This window comes from Pipistrellus kuhlii, unplaced genomic scaffold, assembly GCF_014108245.1.
Source record: "Pipistrellus kuhlii isolate mPipKuh1 unplaced genomic scaffold, mPipKuh1.p scaffold_m20_p_2, whole genome shotgun sequence".
Taxonomy (NCBI): Eukaryota; Metazoa; Chordata; class Mammalia; order Chiroptera; family Vespertilionidae; genus Pipistrellus; species Pipistrellus kuhlii.
The window spans coordinates 94046749-94060853 of record NW_023425515.1 but is presented as its reverse complement, the minus strand read 5'-3'; the positions used below and the strand labels follow the sequence as shown (position 1 = coordinate 94060853).

General features: G+C 39.0%; 1 pseudogene; it reads left to right on the top strand.

The window, feature by feature from the left end:
* Window positions 1–393: 393 nt before the first annotated feature.
* On the top strand, window positions 394–9976 carry LOC118723003 (annotated as a pseudogene).
* Window positions 9977–14105: the final 4129 nt, after the last annotated feature.

The following is a 14105-nucleotide window of genomic DNA, read 5'->3' as shown; positions in this document are numbered from 1 at the left end:
GAAGAAGAATGAGAGAAAGATTAAAAATATATATATGAACAATAAAATGGCAATAAATGCCTATTTATCAACTGTTGAATCTACAAATAAATGAACAAGGCATCAAACTAATGAATCAAATAGAACCAGAGGCATGGAAACATGAACAGACAGGTGAATCTCAGAGGGAAGGAGGAAGGAGGGGTGGGAAGAGATTAACCAAATAAGTCATATGTATATATGCATTACCTATGGACACAGACAATTAGGTAGTGAAGTCCTAGGGTGGGCAGGATCTGGGTGAAGGAAAGGGAAGAGGAGAGGGAAAGGAAAGGATGTCTGTAATATTCTCAACATCAAAGATATTAAAAAATAAAACATTTAAAACACACCAAAAGACAAAAACCAAAAACCATGTCCTTATCCATGAGGGACACTGATGCAGAAACAAGCAGAAGCCACGCAAAGTCTGTAATTCCTTCAGGACTAGGTAATGCTTAAGTAAATAATCAATTTCCATCAGATATCTCAAAGTTTACTCAAGTTCAAACAGGACTGCTGCCAACCTTTTTAAGTCAACACTGATATCTAAAATAAACACAAGATGGCTAACACACACTGGCACTATAATAAAAATATAGTGTATTGTGGAAGAGCTTCTAACCAAGAGATATTCTTGGGCTTTTTATGTGGGCATCTGTTGATCAGAAGAGTGAATCCTGTAAACATTTTAAAAATTACTTAATTCAATAAACTTTTGTTTTGAACACTTACTTTCAGGAACTGTGAATGATATAAGATTTTATCCTACTTTCAACTTAACAAGTTAGCTTTTTATAGTTTCATAGAAGGTGGCAGACATACTAGTAATGAGACTCCTGAGTCAGAGACACACACTTATAGCAGAAGCAGCAACCAGTGTCAGCATTTGAGAGGAACTCTGACCTTGGCAAACCAGGTCTTTTATACTCAACAGCAAACACACCTGCTTATTTCTGTTGAGGTAGAGAGACACTGCCTCACTCTTTAAAAACAGTTTGCTACATAGACATCCTTGAAAAACAATCCAGAACAAAGGCACTCAATGCTTCTACCTGGAATATGTGTATACTGTGAGAAATTCATTGAGAATTATCTCCCAACACTTATTCTTTAGCAGACAATGAGAAATGCTAAGATTGCCGAAATTGGTTTGGCTCAATGGATAGAGCGCCAGCCTGCGGACTGAAAGGTCCCGGTTCGACTCTGGTCAAGGGTATATACCTTGGTTGTGGGCACATCCCCAGTAGGGGGAGTACAAGAGGCAGCTGATCGATGATTCTCTCTCATTGCTGTTTCTAACTCTCTATCCCTCTCTCTTCCTCTCTGTAAAAAATCAATAAAATATATATATATATATTTTTTTTTTAAAAGGATATGAAGATTAAAAGAAGGAACATGCTATTTTGTTTCTGATAAATCTAATATTGTTAATAAATTTAGTCATGACATTGAACTCTCAAATTCTGTTCATAGAAAATGTGGGAAATTCAGTTTGTTCAGTATCCATCCTTAACTTGATTCTTATAATAATAAAAAATTTGGTGGAAGGCAGAAAAAATAAGCCAATGTGCAATGTGATATAACACTTTTAACTTTAAAAGACAAAGAAATACTTATGCAGAGGAAAAAAGACTAGATGGCAATATCAATAGACCAAAAATTTATCCAAAAAATATTTATGATGATTTTCTCTATGTGAGGGAAGAGGATAGATCTTTCCTCCCTCCTTCTATCCTTCCCTGCCCTTACCAACCTTTCCTTCCTTCTTTCCTTTCCCTCTTCCTTCCATCATTCCTTCCTTCCACATTAAGATTGATGAAGAAAAGAGAGTAGGATAGGAAACAGTTAGCATTAGCAAAAGAGTTTATTTTCTTTACTTAATATATATATTAACATGGTCTTTTTAATCAAAGAAAGTTTGAGAAGATATGAGTGGGAGAGTGTAAATAAATATTCCTTTCACTTCTATCTACCTGCCCTCAAATAATTCTTCTTCAGAGGTAATCTCTGTTACACATTTTTGCATTTAAATATATAATTTGCATGAACAAATATACATGTGTACTAGTATTTGTGTGTGTCTTTCCTTCTGTTTTTAATTTTGTAGCTTTATTAGCAAGTTATCATGAAGAGTTTTCTCTTCATGTATCACTATATACACTATCTTTATTACTCTTTTCAGATGCTTAGTGTTCCATTGTTTGAATGTACTACAGTTTATCTAACATTTCCCCTAGAGATGGGTACTTAAGTTGTTTCTAATCTTTGCTATCACTAACATTTCTGCAAGGAATATACCTCAAGTACATTTATGTATACATATGAGTATACTTGTGAGTTAGCTTCTTTGAATAAAATTACTGAATCTAAAGCATGGACAGTAAAATTCTTATATTTTTTTTGTCCTAAGAGGTTGCACTAGTTTGATACTCACCAAAATACACGTGAAAGCCTCTTATTCCCAAAACTCACTCTTGTTTTTTTAATAATTATCAATCTGTAGACTTTTTAAAAGAAATGGTCCTGTGGTTTTAGTTAATTTAACTTCTCTTATTATGAATTAATCATGATATTCTAGCTATAATATTCTAAAAGATACCAAGATTATTATTATAAAGTTCTTACAGTATATTTTGTTGGGCCTGGACAAATAAATAAACAGGGCACGGATGACAGCTACGTTAGGGATGGCAGTCACAGTGCATGAGTACTGCTCTTCCCTCTTCATGTCAATAATCTTCAGTTTTATTTCTTTTTTAAAAAAATATATATTATTGATTTTTTACAGAGAGGAAGAGAGAGTGATAGAGAGCTAGAAACATCGACCATCGACCAGCTGCCTCCTGCACACCCCCCACCGGGATGTGCCTGCAACCAATGTACATGCCCTTGACCGGAATGGAATCTGGGACCTTTCAGTCCACAGACCGATGCTCTATCCACTAAGCCAAACTAGTTTCGGCCGTTTTTATTTCTGAGCATGAATGTACACTCATGATCCTTCTCATCACAACTCTGAGGTGCGCCATCAGTCAATCAGAGTTGATGTCTGAGCTTATACTATTTGCCAAACTTATTTTAGAATACCTATAACTAAATTAAATAAAGGGACAAAAGCCCAAGCTGTGGCATTCCACATAACAACTAATTTAAAAGAAAGAATTCTTTTGGCATGAATCTCTGTAGGATTCACACTGTGTAACATGTGGCATTCCACATGACAACTAATTTAAAAGAAAGAATTCTTTTGGCATGAATCTCTGTAGGATTCACACTAGTTTGGCTGACATGTTTTTATTTTTCAAAGAGTTATTAGTTATATATTAAGCTCCAGTTATATACAGACGGAAGGAGCTGGTTGGCTAGTGTACCATTCACAGGTGGCTTTCTTTTTTGGCTTCCCTCCTCTCTGAGTACTCCCTTCCATTTTCAAATAAACTACTTATAATATATTCAAATTCTTCTCTCAGGTTTCTTCTGGAAACCCAAACTAAGACACAAATTTTTAAAATATATATTTTATTGATTTTTTACAGAGAGGAAGAGAGAGGGATAGAGAGTTAGAAACATCCATGAGATAGAATCATCGATCAGCTGCCTTTTGCACACCTCCTACTGGGCATGTGTCCGCAACCCAGGTACATGCCCTTGACCAGAATCAAACCCAGGACCTTTCAGTCCACAGGCTGATGCTCTATCCACTGAGCCAAACTGGTTTCAACTAAGAAGCTAAGACACAAATTTTATCTAACTTAAGAGATGCAAAACCAAGGCAGGAGTGGCTGGACAGGGAAGCCTAGCCCTGGCGGTTGGGGGAGCAAACTGGCACAGCACACAGAGGCTGTTGACCTCTCCTGCTTTCAGACTCCTTCCTGTGTCATCTTTTCATTGTAACTTCACAAATGTAATATTAAAGTAATTTTTTAAAGATATTAAACGCTTTAAGAGGTACAACTTTTGTTTACAAATTTGTTTTGCAATGTGAGACTTCTGGAAACTCCATTCAGGGATAGATACTGGACTCCCACCCTTTGCACATACCTAATCCCCCTTCAAATATAATAGCCATAGCTCTCCCTGTTTCCAGTGAGTGACTCATGTCTTCGCTCCTCTGCCATCTACCTACCCTCAGCACTCAGAGTATTACTGGAAAAAGGCAGGCATCTGCCGATGGCTGGGAACCCAAGAACAAAGCTTGTATGTATTAGTAGAAGCTACTTTGGTTCCGACAGATTTACTGCAGAGAATGGATATACTGTAATGTATCCAATTAATCCTTATTGCTGGATATTTAGGCATATAGAGTTACTGTTTAGAGTTGAAACAAGGATTATAATATTGAGACTATTTTTGTGTGTGACTTGACATACTAGTTTCTTTCCCTAATAGTCAGACCTCATTCATAGACAGTTAACACAGCTCTCTACTTTTCACCACTGAAGCAACTCAGTCAAAATCCATTCAAAGAGGAAGAACACATCCTCTGAAATTTCAATTAGAAAGAAGAGATATGTTATAAAGGAGAAAAATACTCCATACTCCAAAGTTCTAAGTTGGAAGCACTCTTAGTGTTACTAGGGCCAACCCATATGCTGATGGGAAAACCAGCCAGTTTCTGGGGTATTTGTATGCAGAGATCAGGAGCAGGACTTGGAGCCACTTTTATCCTTAAGAATATTATTGAAGGACAAAGTGTTGAGATTTGCTCTGAACTCTATAATCCTAGAATCCAGGAGATCCAAGTGATAAAATTAGAGAAATGGCTGGATGACAGCTTGCTTTACTTAGAAGATGCCCTTTCTGAATACAGCACTGCTGATGTTAATATGAAGCCAAAATGACAAGGACTGAGCCAAAAAGTTCCTGTTAATAGCCTGAAAGTAAAAATGAAGCCTATGGGCTGGTCCACACTATGGGAGCATCTAAAGCTTAATGTTAAGGGAATTATATTTGATCTTTATTTAAATGAAGAGCAAATGAGAGAAGTGGAGTTAGCCATGACTTGAGTTTGATATAATGAGGAAATATGATAATTCAAAAACTGAAGCTGCAATATGGAATGATATTGAAGTGTCAGAAAAATCTTGGTTGTGCCACCTTGAGACTCTGCCCCATCCAAGCAGAATATAGAAACCCCCTAGCTGAGACACTTCTGATCCTCATAGCCAATTGGCTTGGAGATCAACGCTTCCTAGTGATACCAATAACAAGCAAGGCTTAACAACAAGACTGCACACACAGCTCACAAAGGGCTACACTAAAACTGTCCACCTCAGGTAACTGGGAGGCTGACTCACTGAACCCTATAAGACACCTTAGCACACAAAGCCACCCTACCAACTCAGGGAAGCTGTGAAAATGCTGAGGCAAGGAAACAGATCACAAATGAAAGAAATGGAGGACAAGAAGAGACTGGATATAGAGTTCAAAACCACGCTTATAAGGTTTTTCAAGAATTTCCTAGAAAAGGCCGATAAAATAAACGAGACCTGTGAGGATATGAAAAGTGATCAACTAGAACTAAAGAACACATTGTCTGAAATAAAAAATATTATACAGAGTCCTAAAAACAACGGAAGATCGTAAGAATCAAGTCAAAGATTTGGAAGACAAAAAGCCAGAGGACACTCCTCCACAGAAGCAAGAAGATAAGAGAATCCAGAAAGTTGAAGATAGTGTAAAAAACCTCTGGGACAACTTCAAGTGAACCAACATCAGAATTATGTGGGTCCCAGAAGAAGAGAGAGAACAAGATACCAAAACATACTGGAAGAAATAGTGACAGAAACTTCCCCCACCTGGTGAAAGAATTATAGACTTACATGTCCAGGAAGCACACAGAACTCCAAACAAAAGGAATTCAAAGAAGACCACACCAAGACACATCATAATTAAACTTCCAAGAGCAAAAGACAAAGAGAGAATATTAAAAGCAGCAAAAGCAAAGCAGGTAGTTACCTATAAAGGAGCACCCATACGATTGTCAGCTGATTTCTCAACAGAAACCAGGCAGGCCAGACAGGAATGGCAAGAAATATTCAAGGTGATGAATAGTAAGAACCTACAGCCAAAAATACTCTACCCAGCAAAGCTATCACTCAGAATAGAAGGCCAGATAAAGAGTTTTACAAATAAAAAAAAAAAGCTAAAGGAGTTTATCACTGCCAAACTAGAATTATATGAATTGCTGAAATGGGGTTCTTTAGGAAGAGGAAGAAGATATAGATAAAACTTATGATCAACAAATATGTAACTATGAACAAGTGAAATTAAAAGCCAAGGGAATTAAAAAACCTGATGAACAATATTAACTGTTGAATATAAAGAATCAGAGGTATGGAAGGGGAGTGGACTAATGATTCTCCAGGGAAAGGGGAGTGGGCGGTGTGGGAAAAGCCTGAAGAAAAACTGTGCACCTATGGATAAGGACAATGGGGGGTGGGTAAAGGAAATAGGGTGGGGTGGGAACCTGGTGGAGGGGAGCAATGGAGGGGGAAAAAATGAGGAACATTTGTAATAATCTGAACAATAAAGATTTATTAAAAGAAGAGAAAAAAGAAGAAAAGAGATAGAAGAAGACATAAACCAATGGAAGAACATACCATATGCTTGGTAGAATCAACATCATTAAAATGTCCATACTACTCAAAGCAATCTACAGATTCAATGCAATCCCCATTAAAATGCCAATGGCATATTTCAAAAATCTAGAAAAAACTCTCCAAAAATTCATCTGCAATTAAAAAAAAAAAAAGACCCTGAATAGCCACTGCAATCCTGAGAAATAAGAACAAAGTTGAAGGGATAACAGATATCAAGCTATATTACCAACCGTGGTTCTCAAAACTGCTTGATACTGGCACAAGAACAGACATATAGACCAATGGAACAGAACAGAGAATCCAGAAATCGACCCAAACCATTATACTCAATTAATATTTGACAAAGGAGAAAAGAGCATACAATGGAGTCAAGACATTCTCTTCAAAAAATGGTGTTAGAAATATTGGGCAGATATGTAAAAAAAAAAAAAAAAAAAAAAAAAAAAAAAGAAACTAGACCACCAACTTACACAATACACAAAAATAAACTCAAAATGGATAAAGGGCTTAAACATAAGACAAGAAACCATAAAAATTTTAGAAGAAGCTATAAGCAACAAAATCACAGATAATTGATAAAGCAATATCTTTATTGACACAACTCTTAGGGCAATAGAAACTAAGAAGAAAATAAACAAATGGTCTATATCAAAATAAAAGGCTTCTGTGCAGCAAAGGAAGCCATCAACAAAAACAAGAAAGCCCACTGCATGGGAGAACATATTTGCCAATGATATCCTATCTAATAAAGACGGAGTATCCAAATTGCCATCACTCCATGACAAAGATGATGGTGCTCACAGCCAATAAGGAAGGAATATGCAAATTGACATGACAAAGATAGTGATGGCTGGGCTGGGACACTTGTGTAGTCTCCATGGTGATGAGGCAGGCATTCTGCCCCATCCTGGCCACTCCAGGCCTCTGGGCAGCACATGGACGCAGGCACTGAGCAGCCAGGGCAGGGCAGGATGCCTGCTATTGGGGGGTGGGGGGCAGTGGAGGGAGCTACTGAATGGTGGCAGGGCTGGAGCGAAGATGGGATTTGGCTCTAGCTGGAGTGAAGGCAGCAGGTGGTGGCCAAAGTGAAGGCCCAGGTCCTAGGTTCCAGAGGGAACCTGGTGCCAGCAGCCAGGGAAGGAAGGCCTGTTCTTGCACGAATCTTTGTGCATCAGGTCCCTAGTTTACGATAAGGGTTTAATCTCCAAAATTTACAGAGAACTCATACAACTTAACAAACGGAAGATAAATGATTCAATCAAAGATGGGCAAAGGACACACAAAAGGCCCAAAGTCATATGAAACCATGCTCAACATCACTAATCATCTGAGAAATGCAAATCAAAATGATAATGAGGTACCATCTCACACCTCTCAGAATGATTATCATCAACAAATCAACAAAATTTTTCTCCATATCCTGGTGAGGATATGGAGAAAAAGGAACCCTCGTGCACTGCTGGTGGGAATGCAGACTGGTACAGCCACTGTGGAAAACAGTATGGAGTTTCCTCAAAAAGTTAAAAATGGAACTCCCATTTGACCCAGTAATCCCACTTCTGGGAATATATCCCAAGAAAACAGAAATACCAATCAGAAAGGATATATGCACCCCTATGTTCATTGCAGTACACTTTACCATAGCTAAGGTTTGGAAACAGCCTAAGTGCCCATCAGCAGATGAGTGGATTAAAAAACTGTGGTACATCTACACAATGGAATATTATGCCATTATAAAAACGATGGAACTTTTACCATTTGCAACAGCATGGATGGAACTGAAGAGCATTATGCTAAGCAAAATAATCCAATCAGAGAAAGATAAATATCACATGATCTTAGTGGCGGTGGGCCGAGTGGCAGTGGCAGGTGGGATGGCAAGTGATGAGTGGCAGCGGGCAGAGCAGCAAGCCACTTGCACAGGATTTGGTGGACTGGGCCTCTAGTAATAATATAATAAAATGAATTTGTCATTCAATAAAATTTTTAAAACTGTATGGTTTTAATTATTATTATGTTATTTTCAGAATCCATTTACTAAAGTTGGGGACAGTGAAACAAGACAAGTCATGGAAGAAGCAATAGGAGAGACTAGATGGGAAGTCAGAGCAAAGGGGGCCTTGGAGACAAATGTGTGTGTGGGAGGAGGGTTAGCCTGCTAGTTGAAAGTCTTGTGGGGACCCTTGGAGTTTAGGAGATGCATGCCTGTGGGGGAAGAGGAGAAGGAAGGGAAGGCACAGGTGTGCTTCTAGGAGGGAGAATACTTATAATGTCTTTTATTTGAGGGATTTTATCTCTCTCTTGCAGGCCGGAATCTTAGAAAGGTCTGAGGGCAAGATCTCAATAGAATATTTGTCAGCTTTTCCAGGTGTGTCCTTTATAGGGCATGTTCTCTACTGATTGGTCCATGTCAGGGCACCAGGTCATTACTCATTTAAGCTGGTCCTGTCATTGCCCACCTAGTTTTTTTGTTTGTTTTTAATTGATTTTATTTTATTTTATTTTTTCACTTGCCATTTATCCCCTCTATGCCTTCTTCTGCCTCTACCCCTTCACACCCCTCCTGCAATCACCACTATTGTCCATTAAAACTGTATCATTTTAATTATTTTTAACAATCTATTGATATTTTATTGTTAAAAAATGTCTTGATATGCATGATAAACTACATAGTTACCCTAGTTAGGGCAATGTCATTTTGCAAGAATAAGTCTAAGTTTCAGGGACTGGAATCCCTTTTTGCCCAAGCCAGCTGGGAGCCTCTCCATGAAGTCAGGCCTCAGCAGCACAAATGTTCAGCTACCATGCCCTGGGACTGTCTGTATTTAGAACTCTCCTGACTGAAGCTTCCCTTGGCACATGGCTCTATTAGAAAAGGAGCTTGAGAGAAATACTGATCTGCCTTTGTCTCTCCAAGGCTGGACTCCAAGTCCATAGCAGGTGTAGGTCACACAAACTGGCCCTTCATTATTTAAAGGGCAGGTGGTGAGCAGGTCTTCCCTTCCTCTTTGGGACTCCCATAGAAGGTAAGGAGAGTGAAGAAAGCATGCCATTGAAAAACAGATAAGAATCCCACAAAAACCTTGCCTTGGAAACATTGGCAAAAAATAAAAAGTTTGAAGGCCAAATATAAGAAAAAATGAATTAGGGCATCAGTTGCAGATCCTTGCTGGGAGTTTCTAAGCTGAGTTTGAAAGCAATTGAGGATAGTAATGGACATACAATTTCTCTCATAAGCCATTTGATTTACTCAAAGGTCTTGTTGCACAAATAGCATTTAACTCCAATGTCTTCCTAGCTTCAAAAATCTGAAAGTCCACTTTCACAGAGTGGAGTGTGCTACTCCACCCTAAAATAGCAGAATTCAAAGGTCCTGAGCCATTTCCCTTTCTCACAGTTTCTGTCTGTCAGAAGTGGAAACTTTAGGCTAGATGAGTTATGATTCCTGTGAAGGAAAACAAAAATGAGATAAAGCTAAAAAGTTATCAATAACTTTATCAGTATGACAATACACACTTGTAACTATTGATAATTACCAATAAATGTTGGCCATTGCATTGGGGGAAAGAATGATATTTTAGAGAGTCCTTTGGGTCCATCAGCAATGGGCTCCAAAATCATTTAACTCCCAGAACTTGTGAAATGGGAATAATTCCTTACTCATAAAGTGCAGTGAAGACCAATAAAGAGAATGTAGATAAAGCTTCTCTTGGCCCTCCTTATTGCCTTAGAGGCAATTCTTTCATTCACTTATTTCCTAAGCATTTCTTGAAGCTTGGGATACAACTATGAATAAGACTCCTCTCCCATGACCTGGCAATGGCAGTGCAATGATGGGGATATTCAGAATGCTGATAGGAAGGGCACCTAATCCAGAGTTGGGAGTTCAGGAAATCTGGGAGATGAGTGGGGGTAAGGAGGACTATGTTGGCCATGCATCCCATGTAGGGGTATACAACACATGAAGAAGCCTATATGTGGAGGACATGTCCCAGCACAAGTTCAACATGGCTTGACACAATGTGGACCAGACAGGCAGAGGATGTAATGTACCTTTGTAGACATATGTGTCCCATTAGTGTTCACACAAATAGTCTGATGAGAGCCTCAGAGCAACCCAACAAGATGATCAAGGAAGATATAGTCATCCTCACTTTAAAGGTGAGCAAACAAATGTTTAGAAAGTATAAATGACCAATAGATTATATGAACTAATACAAGGTCAAAGCTAAATAATGGTGAGGACATGTGACAGTTTCTAGTCTGCTAACTGGGTCATTATTATACTAGTATTCATACTAGAGGCCTGGTGCATGGATTCATGCACTGGTGGAATCCCTTAGTGTGGCCTGCAGGGATCAGGCTGAAACCAGCAGTCCAATGTGGCCTGCCACTCCGGCCTGCTCATCCCGGTTCTGCTAAGCCTGCTATTGCTGCTCTACTGTGGTCTCCTGGCTGCAGCAGCCAGCTGTGAGCCATGTCTGGCATAATTGGTAAGCTGAGTGGAGATCCTACTATAGTAGGGCACTGACCACCAGTAAGCAGCTCCTGTGTTGAGTATCTTGCACCCTGGTGGTCAGTGTACATCATAGTGACCAGTTGACAGGTCATTTGGTCGTTCCGTTGTTTGGTCACTTAAGCTTTTATATATATAGACTAGTGGCTCAGTGCATGAAATTTGTACACAGGGTGTAGGGGGTGTTCCTCATCCTGGCCTGCACCCTATCCAATCTGGGACCCCAGAAGGATGTCCTACTTCTGGTTTACAGGGATTGAGCCTAAACCAGCAGTTGGATATACCTCTCGCAATCTGGGACTGCTGGCTCCTTACCACTCACCTGCCTGCCTGCCTGATTGCCCTAACCACTCTACCTGCCAGCCTGCTCATCCCCAATTGCCACCCCCCGCACCAGCCTGATTACCCCCAACTGTCCCCCATGCCAGTGTGCTCACCCCAACTGCCTCCCATGCCAGCCTGCTTGCCCCCAACTGGGGTGCCCTGCTGGCCTGCTCACTCTAAAATCCACCCTCCACTGTCCTGATCACCTCCAACTGACCCCCACTGGCAGCCTGCTTACCCCCAAATATCTCCCTTGCTGGTCTGCTTACCTCCAACAGTCCCACCCCCCACCAGCTTGATCCCCCACAACTGCACTCCCCTCTTAGCCTCTAACTGCCTATACCTCAGCTCCACCAACATGGCTTTGTCCAAAGAATGTCTGAAAGGTCTCTTAGAAGGTGTCCCAGTCTAATTAGAATATTAACTTTTATTAGTATAGATAGAAGGCCTGGTGCATGGGTGGAGGCCGGGTGGTTTGCCCTGAATGGTGTCCCAGATCAGGGTGGGGGAACCCTTGGACACAGACAAAAGGGTTTGAAGGCCTAGGTGGGGGCAAGCTGTAGGGGATCAATGGGGGGGGGGGGGGGGGAAGAGGACATATGTAATACTTTCAATAATAAAGAATTATTTTTAAAAAATTTAAAGCCAAGACTGGTTTGGCTCAGTGGATAAAGCATTGGCCTGCAGACTGAAGGGTCCCAGGTTCGATTCCAGTCAAGGGCATGTACCTTGGTTATGGGCATAACCCCAGTAGAAGATGTGCAAGAGGCAGCTGATCGATGTTTCTCTCTCATCGATGTTTCTAACTCTCTATCCCTCTCTCTTCCTCTCTGTAAAAAAATCAATAAAATATGTTTTAAAAAAAATTTTTAAGGCAAGGACTGCAGATAACCTAGCAGTGACCATTTTATCATTTTGGTCCCAATTATGCCAATTTAATTAAAATTCCTAATCTGTATCTAAACTGTTGTCTTTTACTGAACTAAAGGTATTTTAGTATGGTGTACATAAAATATCAAATAACAAGTATTTAACACTTAAAAAAAAGGGGGGGGGGTACTAATTTGAGTTTAAAACAGTATTTATTCTCCCCTTCCCCAACTTTTAAAATTTCTAGAGTAAAAGAAATAACTTCCTGGACAGCTCATTTTTAGAATCTAAAAAATGGAAATAAAAGGCAAAGTCTGGACGTTTTTGAAGAGACAAAGAACATCTAGGTTGACTGAAAAAGTTTGAAGAGCAACAATTACAAGCATTATTGGATGCAGAGGATGTCAAACTAAAAAACAATTGGATGTCAAACTAAAAAACAACATTTTTATTTTCAATCAGTATTATTACTACTACTATTTTACCTCTTTTTAAAAAAAGTGTCATTTCATTTTCTCTTTATTTTACTTTAGCATTAGTATTCTACATTCTATTTTCATCTTTTCTTTAGCATCATTTTACTCTATTTCAAATTTACCTTTATGCCATCATTCTTTTGCTAACTTTTTCCTTTTTGGTGTCCTGTTCCTCTTACCCTTTTCCTGCTTTATATTTTCCCTATTCTTTCTTTTTATGCCCTATTAAAATTTTACCCTACTTATATACCTAATTTCCAATCCCCTGATCCAAGTCCATACACATCTCTCTTCTTTGTCTTAACTATCCAATTTTTTTTATCTCTGTCCTTTTGTTGTTGTTTGCTTGAATGTTAATTATATCAATTTTTTATTCTTTTTTGTGAGATTGTTTTGCTTATTCTTTTTTGTTTTGTTTTTGTTTGCTTTGTTTTTGTTTGTTTTTTGCTTCTGTTTTCCTTCGCCTTGCTTGATATTAGTTGTTGTTTGTAGTTTATATTAATCTTCAGGTACTTGTTGCTGGCATGTGCTGGCATTAGTGGCTGTTCTATTGGAGTTTTCTCCCCATATATATAGTTTGTTCCCCTTTTCTTTCTTATTATCTTTTTTCTCTCTTACCTTTTTTCCCCTTTTCCCAATTTCATTTGGCACTCCTTTTCCCCCTTTTTTTCCTCTTCTTGTTTCTCTTCTATCCCCTAATTTGCCTTTATCTGGTGATCACCTTTCTTTGGAGTTATTAATATCATTAATACATTCCTGTTCAGTGCCTTGTGTGATGTATCTGTTTGTGTTGTATTTAGTGTCCTTAAAACGATGCAGGAGAGAGAGAACTATATAACCAGACATCCGGAGAATAGAGACCATGGAGATACAAAGAAACAGTCTGCATATGCAAGAAAAGTAGGCATCACCAGAGGAAGTAAATGAAATGGAGGCAAGCAACCTGTCAGAGAAATAATTCCAAGAAATGGCCTTAAGATGGCTGAAAAGAAAGGAAGACAAATTCAACAATATTAATAAGAACCAAGAGGAAATGAAGAAGAACCAAGAAGAAGTGAAAAATGGCATTGCTGCTGTAAAGAACTCAATAGAAAGCATCAATAATAGACTAGAAGAAGCAGAGGACCACATCAGTGAGCTAGAAGACAAGGTGGGGAAAACAATACCTAAGTAGAGCAGCTTCTAGAAAAGAATTTTGAAAAGCAGGAGGAGAGCCTAAGGGAACTTTGGGATAACATGAAACAAAACAACATTTCCATAACAGGGGTTCCAGAAAGAGAAAACTGAGCAAGGAAT